This window comes from Gopherus evgoodei, chromosome 6, assembly GCF_007399415.2.
Source record: "Gopherus evgoodei ecotype Sinaloan lineage chromosome 6, rGopEvg1_v1.p, whole genome shotgun sequence".
NCBI classification, from domain to species: domain Eukaryota; kingdom Metazoa; phylum Chordata; order Testudines; family Testudinidae; genus Gopherus; species Gopherus evgoodei.
The window spans coordinates 13,143,750-13,161,985 of record NC_044327.1 but is presented as its reverse complement, the minus strand read 5'-3'; positions in this window follow the sequence as shown (position 1 = coordinate 13,161,985).

The following is an 18,236-nucleotide window of genomic DNA, read 5'->3' as shown; positions in this document are numbered from 1 at the left end:
GCATGGGAGGCCTGAAGGGGATCCCCACCCTGACCCTGTTCAGGTTGGACCACCAAGCAGGAGAGGCCAGAACTCCTGAGGAAGTGACTGTGAAGTCGATATAGTCCCTGGTTGACTGGTAGGTCAAGTGGAGTCAAGCTTGTGGGCACCTCAAGTGAAGCCTGGTGGAAGGTGTGTCATAGGTGTGTGCAGCCATGTAGTCCAAGAGGGAATGTTACTGATGCACCATAATTCGGAGCTTGCAGGCAATGCAAGCGATCAGGCTGCTCATCATGTCAAACCTTTCCACTAGAAAGAAAGCTCATGCCAATATCACGTCCAGCCTCGCTTCAGTGAAATTTATTACCAGTGTGGGTTACAAAATGGACTTGTTTTCATTTATGCAAATACCTAAGGTAGCAAGGATACACTAAAGAGACTATTACAATGACAACTTCTTGCCAGAGGATTGTCCCACCAGAAGCCAATCATCCAGTTATGGGAACACCATATGTCCCTGGCACAGCATCTGGACTGCTACTACTGCAAACCCTTTCATGAAGAACCTGGGTGCTGTTACAAGACCAAAGGAGAGGATGTGGAACTAGTAGTGCTGCTAGCCAGTCCTGAACTGTAGGAATTTCTGGTATGATGGATGAATGTCCACATTGAAATGTGTCTTTTGCATCAAGAACTGCGAATCACACTCTCTACTGAAGGGAGGGGATTATAGATTCCAGCGTAAATCATCCTGAATTTCAGCTTCCAGATAAACATATTGCACTGCTGAAGTTCTAAAACATTGCCATTTCATCAACAATAAGCAAAAAAAACAAAAAAAACCTTGACAATGTTAGGCAACTGGTGTGCTGTGACCCATGTTCATCATAATGAACAGTATTGTCTCATTACCTTCTGTTCTTCCTGTTTGTTGGATCCAACTGCTGTCTCTTATCATATATTTAGGTTGTAAGTTTTGTGGGGCAGACACCAGATTATGAGGCCCTAATTCTTCGTTGGGGCTCATACGCACTACTGCAATACAAATAACAATAACGAAATACTTGTGCGTAGCACCATATAAGCACATAAGATGACATTGTCCCATTTGTCACAAAGCATTTTCCCTGCCCTACTCCACAAGACTCTTAGCCAGTAGTTTCACACCCTGGCTCCAAGCATTTTTAGCCTGAGTATTCTTTCTTTGTAGAATTCCTCCTCTTCCATGTATGTCTTTTTCTCCTTCTCAAATGTCCTTGAAACCACAAAGTGTTATAGTTCACTATTTTAGGTAATGCCTGGTCATGACAGAAAATGTTCTGTTGTAAAACTAACTTTTATTATTGAGTTACAAGAGATTGAATAGAAATGAAAATGATAGGGTTTGCTGCTGTCAGGGAAACAAATCATGGCTCCCCCCCACACATTAAGAATATGGGCTGGGAATGAATTCCAAAACACTGCCAACAGCAATGGACAAATATACATGCTACTAGGAAAACAGTGATTTCATTAATGTTGGCTGCACACCTTATGCTACCATGATAATTCTTGGGACTTTTATTACAATAAAATAAGAATAAGAAATTGATTATAAAGGCAAAGCCTGTAGATTAGTAAATGTTTATTATTTTAGTGGTGATCCTGTAAATGCAGACTTGCATCCACTTGAAATTGATTAAGCCTCACCATGCTCTTGTGTGGTAGACAAGTATTGTAATAATCATTATACCCATAGGAAAACCAAAGCACAAGAAGGTGAAGTACTCTAACTCGCTCAACCTAAACTGGAAGATGGGAGCATTTGGAACAGAATGGAACTGTCCACTTCACTTGGAATTCCATTGGCTAACCCATAGACAACACAACACACCTTCCCCCAAGCAGATAGTGTTACTATAGCGCTATAGTTCTACTTTTGATGTGCACTTCTTCTTGTGATCTATTTGTATTCAGCAATGAGTCTGAGAAGCAAGATTTTTACCTAGAACTTAACTTTCCTAAAGTTTATTGATGATTGAATCTCAGGCTGGGGTTCAGAATCTTCTATTTACAATTTTCATATTTCTCACTGCTCTACAACGTCCACCCTGGGCATCAGCCTAACATGTAGAGTTGTGTAGGATAATCTGCAATTTTGAAATTTGTTTTCATTCCTAATCTGAATGAAATGTTGAGTTTCCCACAATTTTTTTTTGAATTTTCAAAAAGGTTTTGTTTTGGATCAAACAAACATTTCATTTGGTAAAGTCAAAAAGTTGGTGTTTTGATTTAAAATATTTTTATAAGATAAAAATTTCTAAACAAGTTATTTCAAGTAAAAAACTGAAGTGTTTCATTCCAAAAATGGGGGGAAAACATTTTAAAAATCAGAATGGTTCATTTCATTTTTTCCCCTTAAACAAAATTCAGTTAATATCAACACATTGTCATATTATCAAAATCAAATTTTTCTGTGGGATTCTGGGAAAACTGTTCTGTCAGAAAATTTTTGAACAGCTCTAACAATATATATGACCAACAAGTTTTAACAAGTTTGTACCACTGATGTCAATGTGAGCTTTGCCATTAACTTCAAGGGAGCCAGGATTTCACCCCCACTCCCAATGTTACGAGAAGGTTAGCTAGATATTATCAAAAATAGGTTCAGTTAAACCAGGGAAAACCCTTAAAAGGCAAAATGTTCCCATCAAAATAGAAGGCAACACAGTCTTTCAAAGCTGGTACTATTCCAGTCAGTCCAGGGTTACCGAGGAAGTCCGGCCATCATTTGAGAATACCTGAAATAGGGTGTTCTTGTTAAAAGCCCATATCTAATTTCAAGTAATCTATTAAGGAAGATAAAAGGTATAGGGGAATAACATGACTACATTTGATAAAAGAATTGTGTAAACACAGTGCAACCTTTGGTTAAGTTACCAGTGCAGCCTTCAGTGTTGCACAGTCTATGTTCCTGATGAAGAACTTTGGTATTTTGTATATATTTCCCTAATCACTGTTCTCATAGGAAACATGGTTATTTTCAAACCTACAAGACATAGAATAAGACAGGAGGTACTGAAGGGGAAAAACCCCTCTGTATTTACCAATAAGAAAAACATCTGTACATTTGTATTGCTCCCAAGTGTATGAGAGTTTTTCAATAACACTTATATAAATTAGCTTAAAAGTTAGGGCCTGGAGAACGGCTGCATGCCAAATATTGATATTTTTAAACCTCTTTTTTGCTTTGAAGCAAATTTATGTTATTTGTTACCCTTGGGAATCATAAAATTATATTGACCAACCTCTACCCTATCAGTTTTGTTTAACTTAAAATACAAAATATGTATCCAGATAAGTACTTTCCTCCTCTTTTCTAGTTTCATCTGAAATTTGAGATAAATCTGCTAATTAAGGATCTGATTCTGCAGCACTTACACCTGCTGAGTAATACCTTACTCCACTAGTGGTCTTGATTCTGCCAGCCTTACCCAACATGACTAAAGATGGCAGGATCAGGACTGAACACATTAGGGTTAAACTCAGGTGCTGTAAATTATGAAATACCATTCAGTTCCATAAAACTATGCTGGATATACACCTGGTGAGGATCTGACCCAGTTGGCCCAAATTCTCAGCCATTCTGCAGACACTTGACACAAGTCCATCAACACAAAGTGGCAGTGATCCATGCAGTGAAAATTTCCTCCTGCTTAGGGGAGTCCTCTGCTGGCACAGAGTCATGGTAATGGATCCTAAACAACAGCATTCCAGGTCACCAGCTGGGGAAAAGCAGGCATGGCAAGGATGTCCCTACACCCTTGTGATCCCTTACTGCTGGAATGCTGTCTTGGTGGCCATTGGTAGGCAGGGTAAATTAGAGCAGCTCTGCTTTATGATGGAGATCAGGCAGTGGCTAGATGTCTGCAGGATCACTGGCTTAAATTTACCTTTGCAGCGCAACACTCTCAGCTTGAGAGTGTCAAGGCTGTCAAGAACAGCTTGGCACAACCTGGGACCTGAGAGGAAAAATGGTCTGGTGGTGAAAGTGCTAGTTTGGGAGACCAGGGTTCAAGTCCCTGCTCCACCATGAGCTTCCTGTTCTCACTCTGGGCAAGATGCTTATTTTCTCTGTTTCTCAGCTCCCCAGGAGCCTTATGAGGATAACAGCATTAAAAATAGAGAGGTGCTCACATACTAGAATAACAGGGACCAGATACGTTCCTAAGGAAGACAGACCTGGTCTAAGTTTGAAATTTCAGATTATATTAAAAGGTTGCACCCCCCACCCTTTTCTTCAGCTCCCCAGGCAGGCATTCCATAGTAGCTCCGGTTTATTACAGTTTGTCAGACTGATTCAGCTCTACGAACAGGTCACCAGGCAGTTGATAGCAGTAGTTGCTTCAAGAAGATTTTACATCACCATAAAGGTATTCAGTTATCTGCCCTATGGGAGTAAGCTTTAAAAGCTCTTGCTGTACTTTTCATCTCTCTGTAACCGTCCACAGACAAGAATGCAGTTAAAGTGTTTAATTGGCATTAATACAGAATTCTTTGAGAAAGACCATATTTTTGTCCACAAGATTTCAAAGCACAAGTGCTTACAATTCTGCTACATCTCTTCTGCTTTGCATTTTGATTGAAAGTTGATACTGGAATAGATATTCAAGATAGATTAGAAGGAAAATGGGAGATATCTACTGAGAAAATATTCTCAGTAGAAGTAGGGAACCATATATTTTGATTCTGTAATTTTGAATAATGGTAGGAAAATAACCCCACAAAGGGACAAGAGGAAGGGATCCCTTACGTAGAGAGCAACTGTTTCCTATTTCTCAAGTGGTTACTTCCCTTACTGTTAGTCTACATGGGGAGTTATTCCTGATTAACATCAGGTTTGGATGCTCTTATTACATCATAAAAGTGCCTTATTCCAAAGTAGTTTAACCCACTTTAAATCTACTTTTTTCATTTTGAAAGTAGACTAAGCCAATTTGGAACAGACACTCTTATACTCATTACACAGTGCCAGAAACATCCTTTGGTGGGTGCAACATAATTACAATACTAAGAAAGCTGGTCCTGGAGTTGTGAACCAGCAAAGATAGTGTTATTTGAGTAAATTCTGGCATCCTGTGTGGATTACAATGATGAGGATTAGTAAGTCTCTGTTTTGCTACAAAATAGGAGGAATTGGTGTGACTGAAGTAGGAAAAACTTTAATCTAATAATCTTTTGAAACATAAAAGGGTTATAGAGAACAAATGGGCTGCGAATACGACCTATGGAGCAAACCCAGCATGTGCAGGAAGCCAATCTATCTTCTTGCCACACAAATTAACGCCCATCATGGCTCTCTTTTTTGAAAGACATGCTGCTTTTGACTGACTGTGAAGACTCAGGGCAGCGGGGGATTCAGCCTAGCTGTTAGTACTGCATGAGATTTCCTATATACAAGAAATAAAACAGAGACGAGATGGATGTTGTCTCCCTTTACTGCCAGCCTTCTGAGCCCCCATGGAATGTAACCAGATAAAAGGCAAACCCACATGGTGTAAAAAGTGAACCTGAAGACCCCTGTTAAGGATTAACAGAAATGAGTAACGGAACTTTACAAAGAGAGTGATAGTTGTGCTTATGATCTTAAGCATCAAGCCCTGCATAATAACTGAAACTGAATGGCAGCTGCCATCAGGAGCTTTGGCTTCTTTTCAACATGACCACCCATCACTGTCAAGTCATCTCCAGACTGTTCAAGCACTTCCAAAGAACCAAGACATGACTGGTTTTGCCATTCGCATCTATAGTATCGGAAACGTGAAAGCCAAACATACAGTCACTAGTGAAACTAAATCAATGATAATACCTTAGTTCTCTTTAGTACCTGCCATGTACAGAACACCCATTTGATAGGCAGGGAAATGCAGACATAGAGTGGTTAAATGACTCTCGGTGACAGAGTCAGGAAAATAACTCAAGATTCCTTCCTGAGTCCCCAGCTCTGTTTGGTACACTGCATCCTTACGGTACATGTGTGCCTATATTTAACTTCTACTATAGCTTTCTTTTAGAAGTATACTCTGCCCACTTCATAACACTGTTTCCAGAAATATTTCTATTGTGATGAGAGCCATAATAAGAACATAGTAGACAGATCGATCTGCACAAGATCCCCAGCTGGTGGAAGCTGGTATAACTCCAACTGACAGGATGGAGCTGTGCTGATACACACCCGCTTAGGATCTGGCCTATAGCTGTGAGCACTAACTTTGAGGTGATGTCACAAGAAGTGTCAGAGGCACTTTTTCCTCTGGATGGATGGTGTACTCCCTCACCTGAAAATCAGTGGAAGTCTCTATGTTTGACATTGACATGGGAAACTAACAATTTCAATATTTACTATAACCAAACAATACTACAGATACACTGCTATAAAAATCACATTGAATACACAGCATAAAATCATCTGCCTTTAATCTTCTGCCTTGAATACTATATGTTCAGAGTACAAAGCTTTCCAGTGTATAGAGAAAATCAGACTTACAAAAAATACCAAGAGTTAATTTCAAAGACATGGCACCAGACACAAACATTCCTGTAAGAAAGTAGAATTTAGAATCTTTTTCCTTAACAAATCTATTATCATCTACAGGAGGATTCTGAACATCTGATATGATAAAACAAATGAGGCCTGTAAAGTCACTAGCACAAGATGTGTTCCCTTTCTGTTGTACATACCTCTCACTAGCTATTTTTGATAATGGCACTAGCATTATGTAGGGCTTTTAATCAGTCACAATGTTCTCTACAAGGGAAGGTGAATATCAATATCCCCATTTCATGGCTGGGAAAGCCGAAGCAGAGAGATGTGGAGTGATATAATTAAGATCACAAAAAAAAACCCTAGACCTGGAATCCAAGTCTATAGAAATCCCAACCCTTTGCCACATGTACTGGACCAAACTCCCCTGTGAAGATGCCTGTTGCCACAGGCCGTTCATTTTTTGACAGATGTGCTAGGTGTTATCCAGACACACAAAATATAGACCCTTATCCAGCAAAAAGTTCCACTTGAATCCATATGTCACCATTGATTTCAGTGGGCTCTTCACAGGAACAAGAGGTCACCCACATATTGCAGGACCGGAGCCTTAGATTGCAAGCTCTTCAATGAAGAGTTTCTCTCTTTAGATGTGTTTCTAAAGCACCAGGCAAATGGGGCCCCGGTCCTTGAGTCTTGCGTGGGTATTAGAGCAATAAAAATAAAAGTCTTAAAATAGTAAATTTTTAATTTTCTGTTGACATTTTTCATTTAATGTTTAAGTTAAGGCTGCTTTGAGGTTAACTCATAAGAAAATAGCAAAAACATCACATGTTATAAGTATTTACAGTATACAACTTATGGCCATGTTGCTGTTGTAGACTCAAGGTATTAAAATCAGATTCTGTCAAAGTCAGTACAAAAGTCCTGTATCTGCACAGGCTTCAGGGCTGCTACTCCATCACTATCTTAGCAGTACAAACAGCAGGCCTCTGATTTCTTAATATGCATAAGGAACAAAATCTGCTCAAGTTCAACAAGTAATAAGAAGGCTAGTACATCGGGATGTGGCTCCTATTCTCACTCTGCCGCACAAAATCATATCAAGAAGCTGCGCTCTGGTGTGTTACATACCAGATCCTCACTGTTAGATTCTAGATCAGTTCATGTGGAATCAGGGGTGGCTTCAGGGCGCAGCATGCCAAGCACACACTTGGGGTGGCATGCCGTGGGGGGTGCTCTGCCGGTCACTGGGAGGGTGGTAGGCAGCTCCGGTGGACCTCCCGCAGGCACACCTGTGGAGGGTCCGCTGGTCTGCGGCTCTGGTGGACCTCCCGCAGGCACGCCGGCGGAGGGTCCGCTGGTCCCACGGCTCCGGTGGTCCACCAAAGCCATGGGACCAGCGGACCCTCCACAGGCACGCCTGCAGGAGGATCCACCAAAGCTGCGGGACCAGTGGACCCTCCACAGGCACGCCTGCAGGAGGTCCACCGGAACCGCCTGACGCCCTCACGGCAACTGGCAGAGTGCCCCCCAAGGCATGCCGCCCTGCTTGGGGCAGCGAAATGTCTAGAGCCGCCCCTGTGTGGAATTATGGGCCTGAGATCCTGAAAACTCTTGAGTCAATAGGCGCTCTGTGAAATCAACAGGAAGCCTGTCCCTTCTGGTGGAGGGAGACCAGGCTTATGGTTAAGAACTGGAAGTAGAACTCAAGAGATCTGTGCTCAGTTCCCAACTCTGCCACAGACTTCCTGGGTGACCTTGAGTAATCACAATCTCTCTGCAATGTGGGGATATCACACTTCCATGTCTATTTGGGTCCTGACAACGGGCTGCAAACATGGAGGTAGACCCCTCTGCCTGGGTAGTGCCACACTGAATGGATGCCGAGATTTATTTTTGCAAACCCTGTGCAGGACCAGAGTCTTATATGCAAGCCTCAGAAGAGGAATATTCTCTTACTGTGTGTGTGTTCAGTGCAATAGGGCCCTAATCTCAGCTGGGGCCACCAGCTACTATCGCAATACATCTGAATAATAAAAGGACTGAGCCCGACATGATTAATGTGCAAAGAAAGTTAGAAAGTTAGGACATTTTACATAGGTGCTTGTTTGTCAAACCTTCCTCCTTTTCCTCCTAAGCTTTACTAGTATAACCAGGAATAATACTCTATTTTTATCTGCCTCTTTTTCCAATTTAAACTCTCCTTAGTTCCTTTACGTCTTCCCAAATGTTGGTACAATTGGTTGAAAAATGGAGGAAGGGGAAATTCATGTGTGATGTTCCCCTGGTGTTATCTGGACCGGTGTTATCTAGACTCTGGGATCCTGGCTTACTCTGCTCTGCTGTGAGAACCCCACTCCAGGGTTGTTCATACACAGCCTCTGGCATGTAAACTGCTCCTTGGATTGTGCAACCAAATGACACTAACCAATATCGCCAGTCCCAGACACAACACATCCCTGACTGACCAAAGGAAGGGGTGTGACTCATTCGAGAGTCCAATAGATTCTTTGTTCTTGAGAGGCTGGGCTGGGTTTGTCCCATACGTGCCTCTCTGCTCCTGGAGAGTTTTGCCTGGGCTTGTTTTAAGCCATGAGGACACATTTTCAGCCTTGTAACTATATATAGGAAACTACAACCTATAACATTACTATAACAACAATGCTCAGCACATCATGAGCCTTCCAAAGACACCCGACATGACAAACTTTGCATTGGATACCACATAGTCATATTATAAGGATGAACGTGGGGATGCTGGGTGTTCCTCTGAGGTATAGAGTGTCACATCATGGCTACTTAATTTTTTTCCTGATTTCTTTTGTGTCATTGAAATTTGAAAAATGTAGACCAGCTCTAGTGCTGGGAGTTCTCAGCTTCTGCTGACTTTTGTGAAATGTGGCTTTTCAGTGTCTCAGCATCAGACACCTCCTCCAGATGAAGCAATATTGAAATGAAGGTCTTGCATAAACAAACACCTAGATTGCAGAAAGCTGGCATGTAAGTCTACCCCACACTAACCTGCTGCACTGGATCCTGCTGCCAATAACTAAAAGTTCCCTTGTGCACTTTAATCTACTCTTGTTTCAATGCGGGGTAGCTTAAAGTGCAGTGCATGATGGGCTAGCGCAGGGTAGATCTAAACAGTGATGAGCTCCCAAAATCCTAAGAACCAGTTCCCCATTGGGTCCTCGGCGACACTTCGACGGAGGTGGGGGGGCGTGTCTTCACTCGCTCTGGGTGAAGGACCTGCCGCCGAAAACCCAGAGCAAGTGAAGACCCCCCCTGCCACCAAAGTGCTGCCGAAGACCTGGTAGGGAACCGCGTGGTGAGTTCAGTACAAGCCTTACGTGCCTGTCTCCCCTTCCCACCCAACCCCAACCCACATCCTGTCTCCAACTGCCCCCCTCAGAACCCACAAGTTTCTCCTTCCCCCTTCCCCCACCGGGGTAGCATCAGCAGCCCGGGGCTCCGGAGGATATTTAAAAGACCAGGGCGGCAGAGGCAGCTGGAGCCCTGGCCCTTTAAATAGCTCCTGGAGCCCCCTGCTGTCCCATGGCTCCAGCAGCAGGGCTCCAGGAGCTATTTAAAGGGCCCACAGCTACCCTGCTTCTACCACCCCAGCCCTTTAAATAACCGCCGGAGAACTGGAGTAGTACCAGGGCTCTGGCAGTTATTTAGAGGGCTGGGGCTGTAGAAGCAGCGGGAGCCCCAGCCTTTTTAAATAGTCCCCAAAGCCCCCACAGCCCTGCTGGGAGCCTCAGGCCCTTAAATTGCCCCCTGGGGAAGCCAGGCCACCCTTTAGCAACCAGTTCTACACCGGCTTCTAAATTTAACAACCAGTTCTTGCGAACCGATTCCAGCTCACCACTGAATCTACACTTCAGTTGCTGTGAACTGTTTACATGGACACACCCAGCGTGGTTTAATAGTATTTGTATCAATGGTTCTCTGATTTTATTTCTGCACTGAATGCTTCCTGAAGATATTCCTGCTTTACACAAACTGAGCACATTTCTATGAGATGATATGGGACAGATTATGCCACCTCTTGCTTCTTAGGATTAGTACCTCACTCTGACATTAATTTTAATAACCCTACTTTTCAGTGTTACCAACTCTCACAAGGTTTGTGGTGTTTTTCTTAAAGCCCACCTTCTCCTGGAGTCACGTTAAGTGAAAATATCAGCTTTCATTTAAAAAAAGTTCCTTGGTCCCATGGTTGTGAAGAAAAACTGAAAAGCACAAATCATAAAGGCTCAAAATCCAGAAGAAAAATGAAAAGAACCTCAAATTCATGATTGGGGGGGGCTTGACTCCTGATTTCTGAATGCATGGAGATGACCATACTGAGAGTAGCAGACTATCACAGAAACAGTACCGAGTTCTTCTTTTGTGATCCCCTTCCCCCCCCACATGTAACCATTATGTTGTTTTATTTTTCATGCCACAGTGCATTTTCAAAGTCATTTGATTCTATGAAGTTTACCTCTTAATTCTTCTTGAAATGTTATTTTTAAACTTGTTTGTTTGCTGTCTAATTTACTGAAGTAACTGAAGTTTGGTTTTTTATTTTTTTAAATGAAGAGAGAAAAAAACAAGCTGGAAACTGGAAACTTCAGCTTAATTTTAATTGCACTTTTAACTCTTTGCAAAATTGTATCGTTTTGACCATCTCTCTCCTCTCTATCCCAGCCAACCCACCAACACCCTACATTTTCAAAAGTGACTAGTGATCTTGGACACCTCATTTTTGGAAGTTCATTTTGAGACAACTTAAAGAACATGATTTTCAGAAAGTGCTGAGCACACCACTGTTGACAACCAGGCCCCTTTAGGATGTCTTTGGATGAACCCCCAAAATTGGTTAACCAAGAGTTTTCCACAAAAATTAAAAGTCCATTACTAATAATCCAGGATGCTTCAGACCTAATAATATCAATGTTGCTACTATGCCTTTCAATCTATGTTTGACATTAATATAACTAAGTCAAACAAATGCTTAACATTACTTCATCATTCTAGGTTTACTCTACCCTGAGAAAACAACACAGCAGGGTACAAATTATCCAACAAGTTCTTGGAATGTATTGGAGACATTTTTTTTTTATTGCAGAAGGTGGAGAAAGCTACTGGCGGGAGGCTGTTCTAGATTTGATTTTAACAAATAGGGAGGAACTTGTTGAGAATTTGAAAGTGGAAGGCAACTGGGGTGAAGGTGATCATAAAAAGGTAGAGTTCATGATTGTAAGGAATGGTAGGAGGGTGAACAGCACAATAAAGACAACGGATTTCAAGAAGGCAGACCTTAGGAAACTCAGGGAGTTGGTAGGTAAAATCTGATGGGAAGCAAGTCTAAGGGGAAAAACAATTGAAGACAGCTGGCAGTTTTTCAAAGAGACATTATTAAGGGCACAAGAGCAAACTATCCCACTGCGTAGGAAAGATAGGCAGTATGGCAAGAGACCACCCCGGCTTACCCAGGAGATCTTCAGTGACCTAAACCTCAAATAAGAGTCCATAAAAAAAAATGGAAACTTGGGCAAATTAAAAAGGATGAATATAAACAAACACCACAAGTATGTAGGGAGAAAATTAGAAAAGCCAACACACAGAACCAGATCAAACTAGCAAGGGATATAAAAGGAAACAAGAAAACATTCTACAAATATATTAGAAGCAAGAGGAAGACCAAGTACGGAGTAGGTCTGTTACTCAAGGGGGATCGGGGGAAGACAAACACAAAATGTGGAAATGGCAGAAGTGCTTAATGACGTCTTTGTTTCAGTTTTCACCAAGAAGGTTGGTGGCGACTGGACGTCTAACATAGTGAATGCCAGTGAAAATGAGGTAGGATTAGAGTCTAAAATAGGGAAAGAACAAGTCAAAAATGACTTAGACAACTTAGATGTCCTCAAGTCACCAGGACCTGATTGAATGCATCCTAGAATACTCAAGGAGCTGACTGAGGAGATATCTGAGCCATAAGCAATTATTTTTGAAAAGTCATGGAAGATGGGAGACATTCCAGAAGACTGGAAAAGAGGAAATATAGTGCCCATCTATAAAAAGGGAAATAAGGACAACCTCGGGAATTGCAGACCAATCAGTTTAACTTCTGTACCCAGAAAGATAATGGAGCAAATAATTAAGTGATCAATTTGCAGAAACCTAGAAGATAATAAGGTGATAAATAACAGTCAGTATGGATTTGTCAAGAACAAATTTTGTCAAACCAACCTGATAGCTTTCTTTGACAGGTAACAAGACTTGTAGATAGAGGGGAAATGGTAGATGTGGTATATCTTGACTTTAGTAAGGCTTTTGATACTGTCTTGCATGACCTTTTCATAAACAAACTAGGGAAATACAACCTAGATGGAGCTACTATAAGGTGGGTGCATAACTGGTTGGAAAATCATTCCCAGAGAGTAGTTATCAGTGGTTCACAGTCATGCTGACAGGGAATAATAAGTGGGGTCCCGCAGGGATCGGTTCTGGGTCCAGTGATGTTCAATATCTTCATCAATGATTTAGATAATGGCATAGAGAGTACACTTATAAAGTTTGCAGATGATTCCAAGCTGGGAGGAGTTGCAAGTGCTTTGGAGGATAGGATTAAAATTCAAAATGATCTGGATAAACTGGAGAAATGATCTGAAGTAAATAGGGTGGAATTCAATATGGACAAATGCAAAGTACTCCACTTCAGAAGGAACAACCAGTTGCACACATACAAAATGGGAAATGACTGTCTAGGAAGGAGTACTGCGGAAAGGAATCTGGGGGTCATAGTGGATCACAAGCTAAATATGAGTCAGTGTAACACTGTTGCAAAAAAACCAAACATCATTCTGGAATGTATTAACAGGAGTATTGTAATCAACACATGAGAAGCAATTCTTCCACTCTACTCCGTGCTGATTAGTCCTCAACTGGAGTATTGTATCCAGTTCTGAGCGCCCCATTTCAGGAAAGATTTGGACAAATTGGAGAAAGTCCAGAGAAAAGCAACAAAAATGATTAAAGTTCTAGAAAACATGATCTCTGAGGGAAGATTGAAAAAATTAGGTTTGTTTAGTCTGGAGAAGACAAGACAGAGGGGACATAACAGTTTTCAAGTACATAAAAGGTTGTTACAAGGAAGAGGGAGAAAATTTGTCCTTCTTAACCTCTGATGATAGAACAAGAAGCAATGGGCTTAAATTGCAGCAAGGGTGGTTTAGGTTAGAAAGTTTTTCCTAATGTCCATCTCTCAGGGTGATTAAGCACTGGAATAAATTGCCTAGGGAGGTTGTGGAACCTCCATCATTGGGGATTTTTAAGAGCAGGTTGGACAAACACCTGTCAGGGATGGTCTAGATCAGGGGACATCAACCTTTCAGAAGTGGTGTGCCGAGTCTTCATCTATTCACGCTAATTTAAGGTTTCGCATGCCAGTAATACATTTTAACGTTTTTAGAAGGTCTCTTTCTATAAGTCTATAATGTATAACTAAACTATTGTTGTATGTAAAGTAAATAAGGTCTACAAAATGTTTAAGAAACTTCATTTAAAATTAAATTAAAATGCAGAGTCCCCTGGACTGGTGGCCAGGACCCGTGCAGTGTGAGTGCCACTGAAAATCAGCTCACGTGCCACCTTCGGCACCCGTGCCATAAATTGCCTACCCCTGGTCTAGATAATACATAGTCCTGCCTTGAATACAGGGGATTGGACTAGATGACCTCTTGAGGTTCCTTCCAGTTGTATGATTCTATGATTCTACAGTTTGTCTTCTCTTTTTCTATCTTCCATAGCTTTTTTTACAATTCAAAACATGACATTTTTTCTAATAATTGTTTGTTTCTTCTCTACATCTTCAGCACAGCATGTCATCTGCTAAATGCCCCATGAATGGCATCCAGAAAATTCCATCACATTGAATCCAAGCTATTCAAATGTGAGAACAACTTTGGTTTCCTTTCCTCCTCTCACTGGGGCCAGAACACTCAATTAAAACCACCTACAGTATAGTACCATGATTTCTAGCACTGTCAATCATCTAACTCCATAAGTCTGTAATAAACAGTGGGACAATTACATAGTTATTCCAAGAACCTGTAATTCATAGATTATTCAGGTTGGAAGGGACCTCAGAAGATCATCTAGTCCAACCCCCTGCTCAAAGCAGGACCAATCCCCAAATGGCCCCCTGAAGGATTGAACTCACAACCCTGGATTTAGCAGGCCAGTGCTCAAACCACTGAGCTATCCCTCCCCCCAATAATAAAATATTTCAGGAAAGTTTCACGTCTATACATATTACTCGTCTAATCCCTAGGTCAGTTGTTATTTGTAACAATGACCCATTGTGCTAGGCACTGTACACACAAATAATTCAAGGCAACCACTGCCCTGGAGAGCTCACACTTTAAAAAGACAAGAGAGATAAATAGTGGTTTTTGAGTATTATCATCATCATCCCTATTTTACAGAGCGGGAACTGAAATACTAAGAAACTTGCCCAAGGGCACACAGTTAGTCCGTGGAAGAGCTCCCAGTCTGAATCCCAGTTCAATGTGTCTTAACTACAAGAACGTCTTTCACCTACTACTACTACTTATATTAATGTAATTAAATATAACATTTTCCATTAGATTGCTATAATGCGAGGGTCCACAGGCGACCATTTTTTCAATGTGCATATAGAGTCCTTCAGTGTGTATATAGTACCACTCCTCCAGCAGTGAGACTAGAGAGCTTTGAAGCAAGTTCACAGAACAAATTCCTTCCCTAGCTGGAGGGACCACACAAGGAACAGACCCAATTACCACCATACCAGCAGAAGGAAAGGGGCCTGGCTCACACCACCCGATTACCTCTGAGGGATCACAAATGTTAAAGCCAATCCTGCCTATAGATGAACTACCTCCAGCTGTACATCAGCAAGATTCACTATAAAGGTTTCCCCTGACCATCTGGTTCAGCTATCCAGTCTTCGTATCTTTTAGGCCATAGCTTATGCATCAAGACTTGCCTATGAGAGCATCAGATGACAGCTTTAGAAGTTCAATTCTTTTGCATACTCCCCCAAGGCAAGATCTGTTTGCATATAATGTGCATTACTTGTATGCTCTTTGATCAAAGAGACATTAATCAGTCCTCTATTAGAGCAGGGCAAGACCAATTAAAGTGTTACGCTTAGCAAATAAATAGATGGTTTCCAGTGGATTTGTAATCACTTCATTCTGTCCTTGGGGAATCTCCTGGAGAGCATTAAGATGATTTACAATATTTGTGAGCGGAGCTTGATCCATTATCTTTTGAATATGGGTAAATAATGCTATTTGTTTCATGAGCTCCGCAGAGCTCTTCAGAGTCTTAAACTCTTCCTGTGTCATGGAACATAATAGAACTGCAAATTCTCCTAGTTCATAAACCAAGATAGTTGCAAAAGAAATATGGCAGAACCTCACAAATATTCACTTGATTAGTCCACATATCCCACAATTTGTTTACAGAAGTATCAGTCTTTCCCTACTCCTCAGACTAGATTAAACAGTACTATGGCGTAGTGAGGCCTTGTCATATTATGACTTAAAAGGCCTGATTCTCCACTGCCTTTGTATCTTGTTCCTCCACTTACCTCTGAGCAAAGTGGATGTAAGGTACCACCAAATCAGAAGCAGAGCCTTTTACAATTGCCTGAGACTCATTGTTCACCAGTGTAAGTTATTGGCTCCACGGAGCAAAAGGTAACAAAGAATCAGACTCAAAATTCTGCTCCGCTCCAACTCATGACTCTGAAAATAGCATAGCAGGGTGTTTATTGCATTTCAGTTATTTCCAAATCTAAAATTTTCAGATGACAAGTCTTTCTTCCATCAGGATTCTGTAAACCCTGGGTTTTGAAAATCAAGTTGTTTTCTTACACCATTGCAAGTCACCAGCAATAGTAATAATTCTGTTGACAAATCCTGCCCCAAGTTACATGTGGTTTGGTTGAATTTTGCTGAATACTCATCTGATACCCCTCACCCCAAAAAAACACAACCCCCCAACAAAACAACAATCATGCTGGTGTCAGTACAGACTCAAAATGACATTTTTCTTGATGTGGAGTATAGACGTGCGGACTCTCCCCTGCAGCCCTTCCTGCTGGTGACTCCTGGGAATTAGCTCACTTCCAGCCAGAAGCGCCCTCTGCAGGCCAGTGATCCACCTGTCCTCTTGGTCCCCATGTCCCTTCCTGGACCCCGGTACCCCACCAATCTGAGTCTCCCCTCCCTGGGGAACCTCCAACACACTACCCCCACTTCACCTCAGAATTGGCTACTGCCAAGTCTCCATCTAGCCCCCGTTCACTGCAGCAGACTGCAATATAAGCCACTCATCTTAGGCAAAGGGGTTTGGACCTGCTGCCTTTGCCTACCCCTGGGCTGCCCCTTTGCAACCCCACTACCCAGTTGGCCTTACCCTAGGCCTGCAGCATGAGGGGTTTCCAGGCTGGAGCTCCCCAGCTCCTCTTGCCTTCCCCCAGCCCTGCTCCACCTTGGGCAACCAGGTACACACCCCAGCAGCCAGGCCCTTCTCCCTCTAAAAGCAGAGAGAGACTGTTTGGGCTCCTGGTTCCAACCCTCTTTATACAGGCCACCTGTGGCCTGAGTGGGGCATGGCCCAGCTGCGGCTCCTTCCCCAATCAGCCCAGCTTTGAGAGCTGCAGCCCTCTCTGGGGCTGCTTTTAAACCCCTCAGGGCAGGAGCGGGTAACCAACCCGCTGCATGGAGGACTTTTTTCCCAATAATTTAGTTTCTTCAATATGATCAAACATTGAACAAGTATTGTTAACATTCACTTTGTGATGATACCGGAACATAGGTGAAAAACCAGGACTGTTCCAGTAAAACTAAGACAAAGGGTCACTTTCACTATGAAGTATCATTGTAATCAACTAAAATGTTACTACACATCCCAAATAAGAGTATACTGACCTATGGTGAGTATACATTAACTCTCACTTCAGTGAGTCTTTACATGGAGTAAGGTACTTCTCAGATAGACAAGATCTGAATCTGACCCTACACAAACAACATTTTGTGTTGCAAGATCTTTCCTATTAGTTTTTTTCCCTACTGGGGCAATTCCTATTGCATTTTCTAGTCCTACTCCATGGGCAGAGAAGCCCTGACTGCAGCAGAGCCAATGCAGTTATATTGTGTACAGGAAGAGGCAGGATAGGGCGGCCCATCACATGGGCTCTTACCCCATAAATCATGAACAACTCCCCAGAAGAGGATCAGGGGAGCAGTGTACAGAGTGTACAAATCCACCTGGATTTCAACAATTTCCACCCCACCATCAACCTCAGCCTAGACCAGTCCACACAAGAGATCCACTTCCTGGACACTACAGTGCAAATAAGTGATGGTCACATAAACGCCACCCTATGCCGGAAACCTACTTACTGCTATACTTACCGACATGCCTCCAGCTTCCATCCAGGACACATCACACAATCCATTGTCTACAGCCAAGCCTTAAGATACAACCGAATTTGCTCCAATCCCTCAGACAGAGACAAACACCTACAAGATCTCTATCAAGCATTCTTAAAACTACAATACTCACCTGGGGAAGTGAGGAAACAGACTGACAGAGCGAGATGGGTACCCAGAAATCACCTGCTACAGGACAGGCCCAACAAGAAAAACAACAGAACACCACTGGCCATCATGTATGGCCCCTGGCT